The sequence below is a fragment of the Chlamydotis macqueenii genome, chromosome Z (genome assembly GCF_036417535.1).
Source record: "Chlamydotis macqueenii isolate bChlMac1 chromosome Z, bChlMac1.mat, whole genome shotgun sequence".
Taxonomy (NCBI): Eukaryota; Metazoa; Chordata; class Aves; order Otidiformes; family Otididae; genus Chlamydotis; species Chlamydotis macqueenii.
In genome coordinates this window covers 78692903-78708560 of record NC_141593.1, presented here as the reverse complement: position 1 = coordinate 78708560, position 15658 = coordinate 78692903, and positions in this window count along the sequence as shown.

Genomic DNA, 15658 nt, shown 5'->3' with positions numbered 1-15658 from the left:
AAAAAAAAAAAGTAAAGAAGATGTGAAGCAGCTGAGCGGGGCCAAAGGGGGAGGCATGAGCCTTGCGGGCCTTGCAGGCCTCACCCTCTGGCCTCTCACCAGGCAGATGACTGGGCCCGACTCGGCCCGGCCCAGCTGCAAGAAGTGGAGAGGAGATGAGATGGATGATGTGAGGAGATTCTGAGAGGCATCTGGCAGTTTGTTGCGAAGAATTTTTCCTGTTGCGAGGAACGGCTGCAGACGCCAAGGTCAGTGAAGAAGAAGAGGAAGCAGTAACGCGGCTCCTGGCCAAGATTCCCCTGCAGCCCACAGTGACGGCCATGGCGGAACAGGTTGTCCCCCTGCAGCCCATGGAGGACCCCACGCCGGAGCAGGTGGAGGCCTGAAGGAGGCTGTGGCCCGTGGAGGCCCCGCTGGGACAGCTGTTCTGGAGGGACTGCACCCCGTGGAAGAGATGACCCACGCCGGAGCAGTTTCACGAAGGACTGTGGCCCGTGGGAGGGACTGCAGGCTGGAGCAGGGGAGGAATGTGAGGAGTTCTTCCCCCGAGGAGGAAGCAGTGGCATGAAACAACGCGTGATGAACTGACCGCAACCCCATTCCCTCTTCCCCACTGTGCCGCTTGGGGAGGGAAGGAGGTAGAGATAATTGAAATGAATTTAGACTTAGGAAGAGGGAGGGGTGTGGAGAAGTTATTTTATTCTCTTCCACATTATACTGCTTTGGTTTTACTAATATTAAGAAAATGAAGTTTTCCCCAAGCTGAGTCTGGTTTGCCCCTAACAGTAACTTCAATCATCTCTCCCTGTCCTTATCTCAAACCTCGAGCCTTTTTGTTTTATCTCTCCCAGTTCCCTCAGAGGGTTGGGGGAGTGAGTGAGAGGCTGCATAGCTTGGTCTCAAGCAGGGCTAAACAACAACATGCCTGCAAACCCTTTTTTTTCAGACTATATGTATTGATTTTAGAGTATTAGAAATTAATACAGTACGAATTAACCAGTCAGCATGCATGATAGGCTAAGAACCAAAACTGTCAGGCCTTTCCACTTAGGATGGCTTTGCTTTTTCAATATTGTGAGGCACACCCAGTTGACTTAAGTGTAAACATGCACCTGTTTATTTATTCCACAACAGCCAGGGAAAATGAATAACTGCATAAATTACAGACACACGAGTACAGTCAAGGATGCATGATTGATGGAGTTAATGTGCACGTACAGGAATGAGATGGTATCAGTGTGTAAGTATGGGGGCGGGAAATGAAAACAGAGAGGTGACACAAATACAGACCTGAGCCTGTAATTTCACATACCTGCTGTTCAACGAAGCACCAGAACTTTGCTCAAAAGATGGGTTCGTAGTTGTCTGCAAAGTGCCAGCTAATGCACTGGGACTGCTCCCACCATGAAAAAAAAAAATGCTTGCATAGGTAAATATGCCAGTATTAGGCATCAAACTTTCATTAAGAAAACACATAGACACACAGGATAAATAGTGAAATCTTTGTTCACTGTCGGAGTACCCAGCTGCACAGGAAATTCCACAGAACAGCATTATCAGGAACTGTATTCCATTTGCTCATGTTGGGACTTAAGATTGTTTTTGCAAGCAGTCCATGGGACCAGTGTGCAAATGGGTATACTGGATAAGCCATCGCTGGGCACACTTTGTGTTCTATAATCTAGTACAAACAGAATAGTTTGGGTTGTAAGGGATCTTTTAAGGCCATCCAGTCCAACCCCCCTGCAAGGAGCAGGGACATCTCCAACCAGATCAGGTTGCTCAGAGCCCCATCCAGCTTGGCCTTGAATGTTTCCAGGGGTGGGACATCCACCACCTCTCTGGGCAATCTGGGACAGTGTCTCACCACTGTCATCCTAAAAAAAAATTTCCTTTTATCCAGTCTGAATCTATCTTCCTCTATTTTAAAACTATTACCCCCATCCTATGGCAACTCTCTCAGCCTGTCCTCATAGGAGAGGTGCTTCAGCCTTCCAGTCATCTTCATGGTCTCCTCTGGACTCGCTCCAACAGATCCACGTCCTTCTGATGGTGGGGGCTCCGGAACTGGACTTAGTGCTGCACTTGGGGTCTCACCAGAGCAGACTAGAGGGGAGAATCACCTCCCTCGACCTGCTGGCCACACTCCTTTTGATGCAGCCCAGGATGTCGTTGGCTTTCTGGGCTGCAAGCACACATTCCCAGCTCATGTTGAGCTTCTCATCAACCAACACCCCTGAGTGCTTCTCCTCAGGGCTGCTCTCAATCCATTCTCCACCCAGCCTGGATTTGTGCCTGGGATTGCCCCAACCTACATGCCGGACCTTGCAGTTGGCCTGGTTGAACTTCATGAGGTTCTCAGAAGCCCACCTCTCCAGCCTGTCAAGGTCCCTCTGGATGGCATCCCTTCCTTCCAGTGTGTTGACTGCACCACACAGCTCGCTGTTTTCAGTGAACTTGCTGAGGGTGCACTCTATCCCACTGCCCATGTCTCCGACAAAGATGTTAAACAGGGCCAGGCCCAACACAGACTCCTGAGGAACACCACTCATGACCAGTCTCCACTTGGACATCGAGTTGTTGACCACCACTCTCTGAGTGTGGTCATCCAGCCAACTCCTTATCCACCGAGTGGTCCCTCTGTCAAATCCATGTCTCTCCGATTTAGAGACAAGGATGTCATGCATGACAGTGTCAAAAGCTTTGCACAAGTCCAGGTAGATGACATCAGTTGCTCAACCCTTGTCAACTGATGCTGTAACCCCGTCACAGAAGGCCACCAAATTTGTCAGGTGCAATTTGCCCTTAGTGAAGCCGTGTTGGCTGTCACCGATCAACTCCTTATTTTCCACGTCCCTTAGCACAGTTTCCAGGAGAATCTGCTCCGTGACCTTGCCAGGCACAGAGGTGAGACTGACTGGCCTGTAGTTCCCTGGGTCTTCCTTATTTTCCTTTTTAAAAATGGAGGTTATGTTTCCCCTTTTCCAGTCAGTGGGAACCTCACTGGGCTGCTGAGACTTCTCAAATATGATGGATAATGGCTTGGCAACTTCATCCACAAGTACAGAAACTCCTGAGCAAAAATCCACAGGTACGTTACACAGATCAAACTCACGGGCTGTCAGATGGTGGTTTGTACTGCCTCTAATACCTTTGAATGTAGACTGAGGTATTTTAGGAGTTTCTGAAAATGTTTTTATATCTCTGAGACTCTGAAGTAGTCAAGTTTATTAATAGTCTAACCATGAAATAATTCAGTGAGAGTAATTTAGCAGCTCATGAGAAATGCTTATGACAGATGCAGTGTAAATATAACAATCATTTTTTAAAATCTATCTTGTATTACCCTAGCATGTAGAGGCAGAGGCTGAGCCCTTATCAAACACAGCCTCCTGCAATCACTTATTATCTATTTATACCCTTTGAATATTCGCTGAACAATTCAGTGTATCAAGTAATTTGATTCTTGCAGAAAAAACAGACTTTGTCTCAAGATAGAAGATAGATAGAAGAAGGCAGTTGGACAAATGAAAAATCATATGAGAAGAGTAAACAGTCTGCAAACATCATTTCAGTGCCATCTTTTCGAAGTCTGTTTAAAATCTCAGCTGCTCTAAATTCGAACAGTTAAAAAATAGAAGTTACATTTAAATAGTTGTAAGGCTAATGCTGGCCTAGCTTTTCACATGGCTGTGTCAGCGTCGCTCACAAGTGTAAATAGCAATTCGTTGGGAGTTTGCAGAGCTGGAGTCAACCTGCAGATCAGGCAGTGGGAGTTACCCGTGCGATGACTTCTAATCCCCTTTTAAAGGTAAAGGAAAAGAGAAAGAGCAGCATGGCTTTAGTCCAGGTTTTCAGAAGGACAAAGATGGCTGATCAGCAAACACAGCACTATGATACAGGCGAGAACTTCTGAGGCACTAGGCTACCATTTTCTTAACTTTTGAGTTTAGCAGAGGAAATGCACTGCCTGCCTCCTAAAAACACAGGAGAGGTTTTCCCAAGTAAGCGTTTGTGCCTGATTCACTCTATTCCTGCAGAATGAAATGTATATTACAGTTTGGTACAATCTGGGGGTCTTTTCTTCTTCCAACATGCAACAGATACGTATCAATCACCTCGTGAGTTTTTCATTGACATTTCTTCCCTCTGCTGGCCTTTCTGAGCCTCTCACCTGTTAAATACCAGCTACATAAATTCCCGAGTCAGTCTATTAAATACCTAGCATTTCCTCTCTCTAGTTCTTATTATTCTAACATGTCTAACATGACACACACAGAATTCCATCATTGTGTTGGTGTGGCTCAGAGAAAACAGAATTCTTTCTGCTTCAGAAAACTGTGAGATGAACAGCAGCTTTGAAACACAGTGCCGACTGAACTGCTGTTTTACAGAAAGGTAAAAAAAAAAAGGGAAAGCCCCAGAAAACAGGTGCTCCAGCAACTTGCATAGTCAGTGAAGGCAACGCCACAACAAACATTCAGCTGTGCCTCTCTCCCCTTGCTGATGGATAACAGGAAAAGGAGGAAAATCTCTTTTCTTCCCTCATCCTGTTTCTGCTGTACTGCCTTAGATGTGCTCTGGCTAGAAGGAAGACTCTGAAGCACATTTATTTTACGCTGGACCTCAGGGGTTGCTTATCTCCTTCTGACATATTTTAAGGTGCAGGACAGAAAAGAGAGATGATTTAATGTAATAGCATATCTGTATGGTTTTATTTTTCAGAAGATTGCCTTATGCAAAGTCATATCTCAAGTTTCTCCTGACTTGTCGTGATTTCTTCTTTTTTTTTTTATAACATCCCACATATACAAGGTGTCAATATGTTCCTTTTTAATATTTCTGGTGATATTTCTATATGACTTAGCAGAATTTAGGGCAGAATTCTATGGTGGTAGAAGGAGAGCTAATCCTGTGTTTCTAGTGAGATAAATAGTTTTAATCAGAAAATTTAAGCTGAGGATTGGTGGTCAGTCTACACATTGCTGTTTAAATTTGTGTCTACACATGCAAGAAGACTTCATGGTGAATAAATGGTTTGTGAAAATACGCACTGGCTTGAGGACATCTTTGCATAAGTGAGAGCTTTGCTGCTCCTCTATGAGGCTGCTCAGGAGCACTTGGATCACACTTTTTACTTTGGGTTCAGCACTTTTGGCCTGTCCATTCCTGAGTGATTAATAGTAATTAGAACCACTAATCCGCTCCGTCCCTCGTGTTCATGCAGGGGGGTATGAATCAGGCCGGCACAGCCGCCCCTCCTCAGATCAGATCAAGACTCCCGCTTCCAGCCAGGATAACGAGGGAGGTGTTCACCTCCTCAGGGACAACAATTCGTCTGATTTTACTTACACACTGTGTAAGCAGACCCTAATTGGAAATCACAGGCTGAATAACAGCTGAATGAGGGTCTTGAACAAAGAAACACAGAAACTGTAATCAACTGCTTATCATTCTGAGACTTCTGCAAGTTTTTTATACAGTTAAGTCATTTTCTTGAATAAGATGATTTCCTTGGCTGGGCTCTCTCTTCTGCTGCTGTGTCTATATCCTACAGGAGATACACCTTGTGAAGGGGGTGTTTTATCTCTTTGCAGTTTACTGTGTGGTGCAGTATGCTTTGTTTGAAAGGCTGTGTCTGGGAAGGCAACCAGTTTGCTTTACCACAGCTCTTGCTATTTTAGGCAGGCAAAGCCCTCTGGAAAAACACAGTGACAGAGCCTTCCCTGGGAAAAAAAAAATGAGCAGGGAGTTTCTGGAGTGATGTATAATCACAGGCTGAGCAGGAGTAGGGTACTAATCATGGCAAGAAATCTCCTCCCCCAGGAAAGACTAAAGAGAGAGAGGGAAGGAACATTTCCTAGGAGGCTGAGGGGAATCTTCTGAAGATTGTACAGTGCAAGAGGCCATCAAAGGCTGCTGAGGTGGAGCACAAGACCAGTAATGAAGACCACAAGGTACAGGGAGAGCAGTGAGTTAATTCCTCTACTCTTGCTTAGTATCTCCTCCTGCACAGCTGATAGTCTGCTACTTAAAGTTTTCTTGTGTTTTGGAATTAACATTTTGAGAAAACCTTGCTTGAGAGATAACACTGGTGAGGATGCTCACAGTAAGAAAAAGTCAGACAGCGTCACCTGAAGGCTCAGCTCAGCCAAGGCTCTCACACTTCTTTGAGGATATCAGGACTCAGCTTCTAGGCCACTGTGGCTGCACAGAACAAGCATCAATTAGGCTTCTGTACCGGAAGTTTTGTTCAGTGTTAAGTTATAAAATCCCCCTCTGGTTCCTTACTAACTGAGAAATTACTTTTCCCTAGTCAGAAGCTGGAAGAAAGAACACAATAATACATGTATCCTATGGAGAATCAGTTTGCATCATAATTATTTGGCCTGTTTGCCACACACGGAAAGATAATGCTATATAAAAGACAGTAAAGCTTCCTCAAACTAGGGCTAACCCTCTAGATCTTTTTTAACCAATATAGTCTCTTACCATAGAAGTTTTTGTAGCTGTGGGAGTGTGAGCTGCCCACTTGCACTGATTTCCTCCAACAAAGCTAAACAGACTGACTGCTGTTTCTGAGAAACTTTGAAGTTCAGCTGCCAGATGGGGTCAGGCCACATAGCTAAGCCTGGATAGTTTTTCTGCTAACGCTAACATCAGTCTCCTTCAAACAATCTATGAATAGCTGCTGAAGAGACAGCATTAACCAGACCTTTTCTCTTCCCACCTTCTGAATGGCAGCAGATTTCTCCAGCCTACTAGATTAAACGGAAGCTAATTTTGCCAATAGAGAGAAGTACCAGTCTCTCCTACACAGTTTTTCTGCCCTATTTTTTGGACATGCGGAGTATTAGACTTAGGGAGGCTTCAGAAAGACCCTTCCTTTCCATCTCCTAGGTTTTTGGATTTCCTTTGATCTTGCTCTTTGTCAGCCAGTAACTCCAAGCAGTTACTCCAGCTCCTTATCAGAAAAGCCAATTCTGCTCATTGGGCTGGATCCAGGTAGTTTAAAGAAACCTCATACTTCACCTCCCTGAATTTCCTCTGATTTTTTTGGAACAGATGCAACCACGCTCTCCATCAGCAAGTGGTCCCACTCCTCTGTTTCACTTGCTGTGCCAAGTTTAACAGCCCTTTAGCCGGTGAATGCAAGAGAGAAGGGGATGAATGTCAGACAGAAAGGGATGCACAGGCCACATCACATTTGCACAGCAGCACCTTGGCTCAGCCTCACTCCTGGGAGACTTTATTTCCCTGAGATTTTTTGTCCCTGAATACAGGCTAAGCAGGATTGGATGTAATTCACAGTGTAAAACTGCTCTCTGAGGCTACAACGTGGAAAAATCTCATCCTGTCCTCACAGTGCCCAGAGCAAAAGAAAGCAGCTCACCCTGCTCTGGAGGGCACTCACGTGATGGAGACGCACGTGGCCTTCATCACGTAGTGTTCCTGGAGAACAGCTCGTACACGAAGTGGTGACAGCATTAAATCACACGGCTCAGTCTTCGTAGCTAGAAATAAGAGCTGTGCAGTGACACCGAGGGTCAGGCAGCCGATGACGGGGTGAGCATCCACAGAGACCTCTGCTGAAAGGCAGGCGCAGTAGAAGTGACCGAGAACAGGTCAAGCAGAGGAGATCTGTCAGAGATTATCCAGATCTCACATAGATCCCCTATGTAAGTGCTGTGAGACTTAGACTTTACACCAGGACTTACCATCCAGATCTCCCTACTGTGCCAGTGCTCTGTCAGCGGATAGGCCATCTCCAAAGTGTCTGTATGACAGTCTACAAAGTCTTTGGATCTCGGTTTTGCAGCATCTACCTGCCTCTGTGGTACAGAAGACAAAAACTGTCTACCAAACTTCTGAATTTTGCCTTTTTAGTAAAAAAAAAAAAAAAAAATTCCTGTCCCTAAAAAGGTTCAAAAGAGCTTTGCAATGCTTTTAAAGACAATTTTTTTTTTTGCTACTCCTTTTGATACCCTGTCTCCCTTTAATTCCAAAGTATTTTTTATGAATGCTAGGAGATTAGAATTTTTACTATAATAACACAGTTAGTGAATAGACAGACAACAGGACAGAAATGCTTTTTAAAGTCTTCGTTAAAAACCTGGGAGTTTACAAAGGCACACCAAGCCGGGGCATACAGGTGTTATGTTAACAGTTAAGGTTGCACAGATCATCTAAACCTCCTCTCTGTTGTGTAATCTGTATGATTTAGGGCTGTCGCTCTTCTGGGCATGCTGCAGAAGACATCTGCTCAGTAAGGTTTTTTTGAAGAGCAATGGGAATATTCTTCCTGGAGTGATGTGGGACTGCAACAAAGCTTTTGTAACTGGCTGGCTCAGACACTGCTTCAAATCATTATTTTCGCTGCTGGGACTTTATGTTGTTATTAACTATGTGTTAGATGTCTAGAGCCTTGTCTAGGCAATTTTTTCACCTTAATTACTATTTAAATTTAAAATAATAAATATTCCACAATTCCTCCCAGCCATTCTGTCTGTGTCTCGGTGTTCTCCTGTGTCAGACTCCTGATCCATTCAGGACCTTTTCAACTGGAAATCCCCAAGTAAGCAACAAGACAAGTGTAAACATACACACCATGTTCATGGTGAGGGAGGATGTCATATTCACCATGGCTTGCACACTGGGATGGAGAAACCTCTCCGCTGGTGGAATTGGCTTCTTCCACCTCTGCAAAGGGGCAGAAAGACTTGGTGGCTTGTCATCACTTGCGTGACTATCAGTCCAGCTTCACAGACGAAGAAATACGGAATGAGATTCTGATCAAAGTGTTTTGTCAAGGCACCCCTGCACAGCTGTACAACCAATTTGCTCGAACTGGCCAGGCAGATCCACAGCACATGTCTCAAGCTGGAGCTGACTGAAGGTGTTGGAAGGGCACCAGCTGCTTTTCACAGGCTTTGGAACAGGACCTGTCTGCCCAAAGGCGCTTCCCTAACCCTCAGCGGGGTCCTGGCCATTGCTGCAGGCAGGTAAAAACGCGCTCTGCTTAGCAGCACCCAGGCATCTCCCTTGGGGTCTGCCGGCTTTGCTGCGTTAGCTTAAGCCGTGCCAGCAAAGCGGGATCTGCCCCTTCCTCTGCCCATCCCTGCTCCTTTTCTTCGTCAGGAGACTTGTGACAGTGGATGTTGGAGTTTAGAAAACTTTATGGGCTTAATACAAAAGCTCTATCTTTGCTTAAAATCAGTAGCAGGTAGAAGTTTATGATCAGTAGCAGGTAGAAGTTTATGATCAGCCTCTGCTTTACCTCTATAGTGTTAGTTGAGGGAGTGGTTTTAAGACAACATACCAGGCAATCCGTATCCAAAAAAAAAAACTGGCCAGAGGGAAAATCTATAAGGATGTTCACCTGCTTGTATTATTTTATGCCATGAAATAAAACAATCAACTAACAACCTGAATTACCATCGCTGTAAGCAGAAACTGAGAGCATATGGCTGTGTGTGTTTCCTTGGGGTGATGCTGGGCCACAGCACAACACAGGTTTGTATTACAGGTACTGCAGTGGCATTTTTCTGCTGTCCTCTGATGCGGAGGGAGAGATGACAGGGTCTGACAGGTTTCTATATAAGCAAAAATAAGGTAGTCAAAAAATAAATCCAAATTGGGAAGTCTGAGTCACAGAATCGTAGAATGGTTTGAGTTGGAAAGGACCTTAAAGACCATTCAAGATCCACAGGGCAGCAAGGAAACTACATGGCAAGCTCTCTGCCCTAGACTTCAGGAAGGCGGACTTCGGCCTCTTCAGGGACCTGATGGGCCAAGTGCCATGGGAGGCGGCCCTGGAGGGAAGAGGGGCCCAGGAAAGTTGGTCCATATTCAAGGAGCACCTCCTCCAAGCTCAGCAGAGGTGCATCCCGATGAAAAACAAGTCGGGCAAAAAGGCCAGGAGGCCGGCGTGGATGAGCAAGGAGCTCCTGGACCAACTGAAAGTGAAAAAGGAAGCCTATAGAGGGTGGAAGTGGGGACAGGTAGCCTGGGAGGACTACAAAGAGGCTGCACGAGTGGCCAGGGATAAGGTAAGGAAGGCCAAAGCCCTGGCAGAACTTAATCTGGCCAGGGATATAAAATGTAACAGGAAGAGCTTTTATAGGTACGTAGGGGACAAAAGAAAGTCCAGGGTAAATGTAGGCCCCCTCCAGAAGAGAACTGGTGTCCTGGTTACCCAGGACATGGAGAAGGCTGAGGTTCTCAATGACTTTTGTGCCTCAGTCTTCACCAACAAGAGTTCCTGTCCCACCACCCAAGCTGTAGAAGGTGCAAGCAGGGACTGCGAGAATGAAGAACCACCCACTGCACTCGAAGAGCAGGTTCGGGATCATCTAAGGAACCTGAAGGTGCACAAGTCCATGGGTCCTGATGAGATCCATCCTCGGGTCCTGAGGGAACTGGCGGATGAAATTGCCAAGCCACTGGCTATCGTATTTGAGAAGTCGTGGCGGTCTGGTGAGGTCCCCGATGACTAGAAGAGAGGGAACATAACCCCAATTTTTAAAAAGCGGAATAAGGAAGACCCAGGTAACTCCAGGCCGGTCAGCCTCACCTCTGTGCCTGGCAAGGTCATGGAGCAGATTCTCCTGGAAACCGTGCTAAGGCATGTGGAGAGCAAGGAGGTGGTTGGTGACAGCCAACATGGCTTCACCAAGGGCAGATTGTGCCTGACCAATCTGGTGGCCTTCTATGACGGGGTGACAGCATCGGTGGACAAGGGACGAGCAACAGACATCATCTACCTGGACTTGTGCAAAGCTTTTGACACTGTCCCGCACGACATCCTTCTCTCTAAACTAGAGAGACATGGGTTTGATGGACGGACCACTCGGTGGATAAGGAGTTGGCTGGATGGCCGCACTCAGAGAGTGGTGGTCAACGGCTCAATGTCCATGTGGAGACCGGTCACGAGTGGCGTCCCTCAGGGGTCCGTGCTGGGCCCGGCCCTGTTCAACATCTTTGTCGGCGACATGGACAGTGGGATAGAGTGCACCCTCAGCAAGTTCGCCGACGACACCAAGTTGTGTGGTGCCGTCAACACGCTGGAAGGGAGGGATGCCATCCAGAGGGACCTTGACAGGCTGGAGAGGTGGGCCCGTGCCAACCTCATGAAGTTCAACCAGGCCAAGTGCAAGGTCCTGCACCTGGGTCATGGCAATCCCAGGCACAAATCCAGGCTGGGCGGGGAATGGATTGAGAGCAGCCCTGAGGAGAAGGACTTGGGAGTGCTGGTGGATGAGAAGCTCAACATGAGCAGGCAATGCGCCCTTGCGGCCCAGAAAGCCAACCGCATCCTGGGCTGCATCAAGAGAAGCGTGGCCAGCAGGTCGAGGGAGGTGATTCTCCCCCTCTACTCTGCTCTGGTGAGACCCCACCTGGAGTACTGTGTCCAGTTCTGGAGCCCCCAGCACAAGAAGGACTTGGTTGGAGAAGTTGGAGAAAGTCCAGAGGAGGGCCACGAAGATGATAAAAGGGCTGGAGCACCTCTCCTGTGAGGACAGGCTGAGAGAGCTGGGGCTGTTCAGCCTGGAGAAGAGGAGGCTCCGGGGAGACCTGATAGCGGTCTTCCAGTACCTCAAGGGGGCCTACAAGAAAGATGGGGAAAGGCTGTTTAGTAGGGCCTGTTGCGATAGGACGAGAGGTAATGGTTTTAAAATAGAGGGGGGTAGATTTAGATTAGAAATCAGGAAAAAATTTTTTACGATGTGAGTTATAGAACACTGGAACACGTTGCCCAGAAAGGTGGTGGAGGCCCCATCTCTGGAAACGTTCAAGGCCAGGCTGGATGAGGCTCTGAGCAACCTGACCTAGTCAGGGATGTCCCTGCTCCTTGCAGGGGGGTTGGACTAGATGACCTTTGAAGGTCCCTTCCAACCCTAACCATTCTATGATTTTGTTCCAACCTCCCTGCAAGAAGCAGGGATATCTTCCACCAGACCAGGTCGCTCAAAGCCCTGTCCAGTCTGGCCTTGATTGATCTTGATAAAGATGAAGAAAAGAGAGTGAAGAAAGTCTAAAAGAAGATGACAAGACTGTTCTCTCCAAGTATGTTCAATTTTGGAAAGCAGCAGCATATATTGAAGAGAGATCTTGAGGGAGATGGTCTAGAGGAAATCCAAAGAGGTGATTTCTTTCCAGTCCCACCTTCTTTTAGCCTTTTCATCACCACCTTGTAGACCACTGTTGAACCTGGACCTGAGCAGTGGGTCTCGGATGGAGCAGGATGGGAGCTGGTGTTACTGGGTCACGTATTTACTGGGCAGCTCACCAGCTGTGGTTTAGCTATGGACAGTATTTCCACCAGCTTGTGTCATTGGCACTGGAATGGTCATCAGGCTGCCCGGGGTACTGTGTGGGCTCCATCCCACACTGCGGATTGCAGTTTGGTCATTGTGTTTTGAACACGAATGATTCAGTGAGGAGGAAGGGGGCAACTACTGGAGATCATTATTTCACAGTTGCACAAAGTAAAGGGTGCTTGGAGAGGGAGAAGTGTGTTGTACACCGAAAACACAGGAATTTTTCTCTATAGGTGTACATATGTTTTGATTTTCCTTGCTGTATAGAGGAGCGTGTGGTTTGGCAGCTGGAATTTTTGCTTTTACGGGAACATGACTGTACGTCTTGCTTTTGCATTAAGAAAAGCTGGTTTCTTGCAGCCCACTTCTTCCCCCACTTTGGCTCCTATTTCCTGCAGCAGAGTGCCATCTCTCCCTCCCAAACAACAGAGACAGATGAAACTGAGCTTCGCAGGCCGGCTGTCTGACGCTCCTGTCCCAGAAATGTATGCTGTGGAGCTGGCATCCAAATAACCAGGCACGCCATTCATGTTGTCATCCACCGCTGTTCCGGAGGAGAGTTTAGCCCTTTGATTACGCTGTCTTTATTTGCTTCTGCACAGACACTGCACTGGAAATCCCACCTGCTTCTAGACTCTGCTCTTGGAGACCATTCTGCTTTCTGAGATGCTTGGGACAGCAATTTTGGGGTGTCCTATTCCCCTCCCTGCCTAGGTAAGTGCTGCTCTCCAGGTGTCTCCATCTGACGATGAGCACAAGATGGAGGGGCAACATACAAACACCAGCATCACGCCACCCCTGCCTTAACACCAGCATCAGGAAATTGTTCTCTTTTAGGACACCCTATACAGCTGTAAAAAAAAAGGAAGACTCTTCCTGAAAATAGTTCCTAAATACTCTCACAAAGGACTCTGTCTCCCTCCAGTGACTATTGAGTACCTACAGGGAATAGCCTCCTAAACTAAGTGTTTAAAGTTAGGTAGTTTAAGAATCCACTCAGGCTAGAAAACCAGACCAAACTGAGATCATCTCAGCTGGTAAGTTGGGTCTTGTGGGCTGTAGATTTTCACATGACGCCCTACGCTGAGCTGACTAATGTGCTAAAATACGTCTCTGAGGCAGGACAGCAGGGCTTGGAGAGCTCTTCTCTTCCCTTGTGCAGGTGATGTCCTCTGTCCATTAAAGACACGGCTGCTCTTGACAAACACAGCTTTTCATCTGTGTTGGTTTTCCTTCCCGCAAGGAAGACTTCTTCAGTACCTTTCTCCCTGTAAACCTCACTTATGTCATGTATGCAAGTTTGGTTTTTTTTTTTTTGATTGGCAGGTATATATTTATGTGCCTAACTCAGACCTTTGTTTTCCCCAGCATTCAAATACTTTTTAGGCATGCTCTCCAATTTTCAGCTTCCATTTTAAAAGGTGGACATAAGAATGTGTTAACTGGAGAGAGCATCCAGGTTGTGACTCGCATTCCTGAGCTGTACAAAAGGGCAGAATGGTCTTCTTGTACACGCTAATTCTTTATCACCTTTTTGAGAACAGATTATTCTTTTTTCGGTAGTCTCAAGATGAGAATTACCGTTGATCTGCCTGCAGATTCTGAACCTCTACAAGCTTTTCTAGAGAACCACCACTCTGCAGGTGGCTGCAATTGTTGTCCCATGACGCATGACTTTTTGCATTTGATTGACCCAAATTACCCACAAATCTAGAATACGCTGTATGACTCCCCTATAACTAGCATTATTTGTCTCTTGTTCAAAGCTTTTATCATCTGCAAATATTGCCAGCTCTGATTTTTTGTTTTGTTTCAGATAGTTAATAAAATATTGGAAAGAACAGTCATCAATTGATCAATGGGAATCCTGTCAGGAAGACACTTTTTTGACAGTTTTTTCCACTGACACCAACTTTTTGAGGTCTACTGATTGACCACTTCCTAATTGATAGCCCAATAGTCTTCAGTCAGTTTGTCATGCGTTGCTAAACCAAACATCACTGTGCAGAACTCAGATCAGTTATCTCATAAAAACTGAAGTCACGTTTCTTTGATTAAAACTATTTTCACAAAACTGTGAATTGGCACTAGTTGCATTGCCATCCTTCAAGTTTCTTCTTGATTAATTCAACCATTAGTTTCTTCTTTATGCTGTCTCAGACTGATGTTAAATTCATTATTTAATTTGTCCTGAATAACATGACATTCCAAAAAAAAAAATTCAGGACTATAGAGGAAGATAGAAACGTTATCATGAGGAATTCAGAACTCTTCTTTGTACTTTGTTTAGTGCAAAAAGAGCTGTTACTGGCAGTAAAGTACACTTTTTGAGAAATGAAAGTTAATTGTCATTCACAACAAGTCAAAATCTTTCTGAAAACCAGTCCTGAGTAGCTTCAATCACACACCTGACGTACTTTAAATATATATAATCTAAGCCTCAGAACTATATAAATATATATATCACAGGAACAGTGCTGAGTTTTGCAACAGCCACTCTTCTGCTATTTGCCGTCAGTGTCATCATTGTTCTGAGGCTGAAAAGACCTGAAAGTCTGTGGCTGAAACCACAGACTTTCAAAGCAAAGCATCAATTTTTTCATCCCAGGGAGCATAATGCTGTCCTAGAAAAATAACTCATTTCAAAATGTGTCATGGGTGAGATTTTTTTGGTGTGTCTTTGTTGACACAGTAGGCAATAAATATGGTCCCAAAAGCATAGCAGACAAGCAAAGCTATTCAAAATTGCCCGAGTGTGCTGTTCGATAAATAACTAATGAAATGTGTCAACAGTTTAGATTTTGTGCAAGGCTGGAGAACAAGCAGCACACAGTAGAAAAGAAGGAAAAAATTACTTTTTTTTTCCCCCCTAAGAGCACTTGCACAATAGTACCATCAAAAAAGACTGTCTTCAGCCTACAGAAATCGATGATAAAACAAAGGTGGGTGATAGATGATGTGTTGGCTGAAGTATAAATCTCCAGAGCTGATTTTGCCGGTCACAAAAGCTTGGATTTTGAAGAAATGAGCGTGAGGAGTGAAAGCTTTCCTAAAGAAAGCCTTAGGTACGACATTCACTAACCCTGCCTGTGTTTTGACTCTCTCCTGCAACTTGTGGTCTGAATTTGTTGTTTATCAAACCAACTGGGAGACTTTGTATCTGGGAGTACTGCAATTCCTGAGGGGTGAGACTGCAACATTCATCAATAAATCACTGAAAAGATGACTTGGAACATCGTGTTAAGGGAGCTCCTCATGGCAGGACAAACAGATGGCTCTTTGCATTGCCTGATGCTCGAAAGGTGGTAGTCGTGATGCAGCCTCTGTTTTCCATCAGC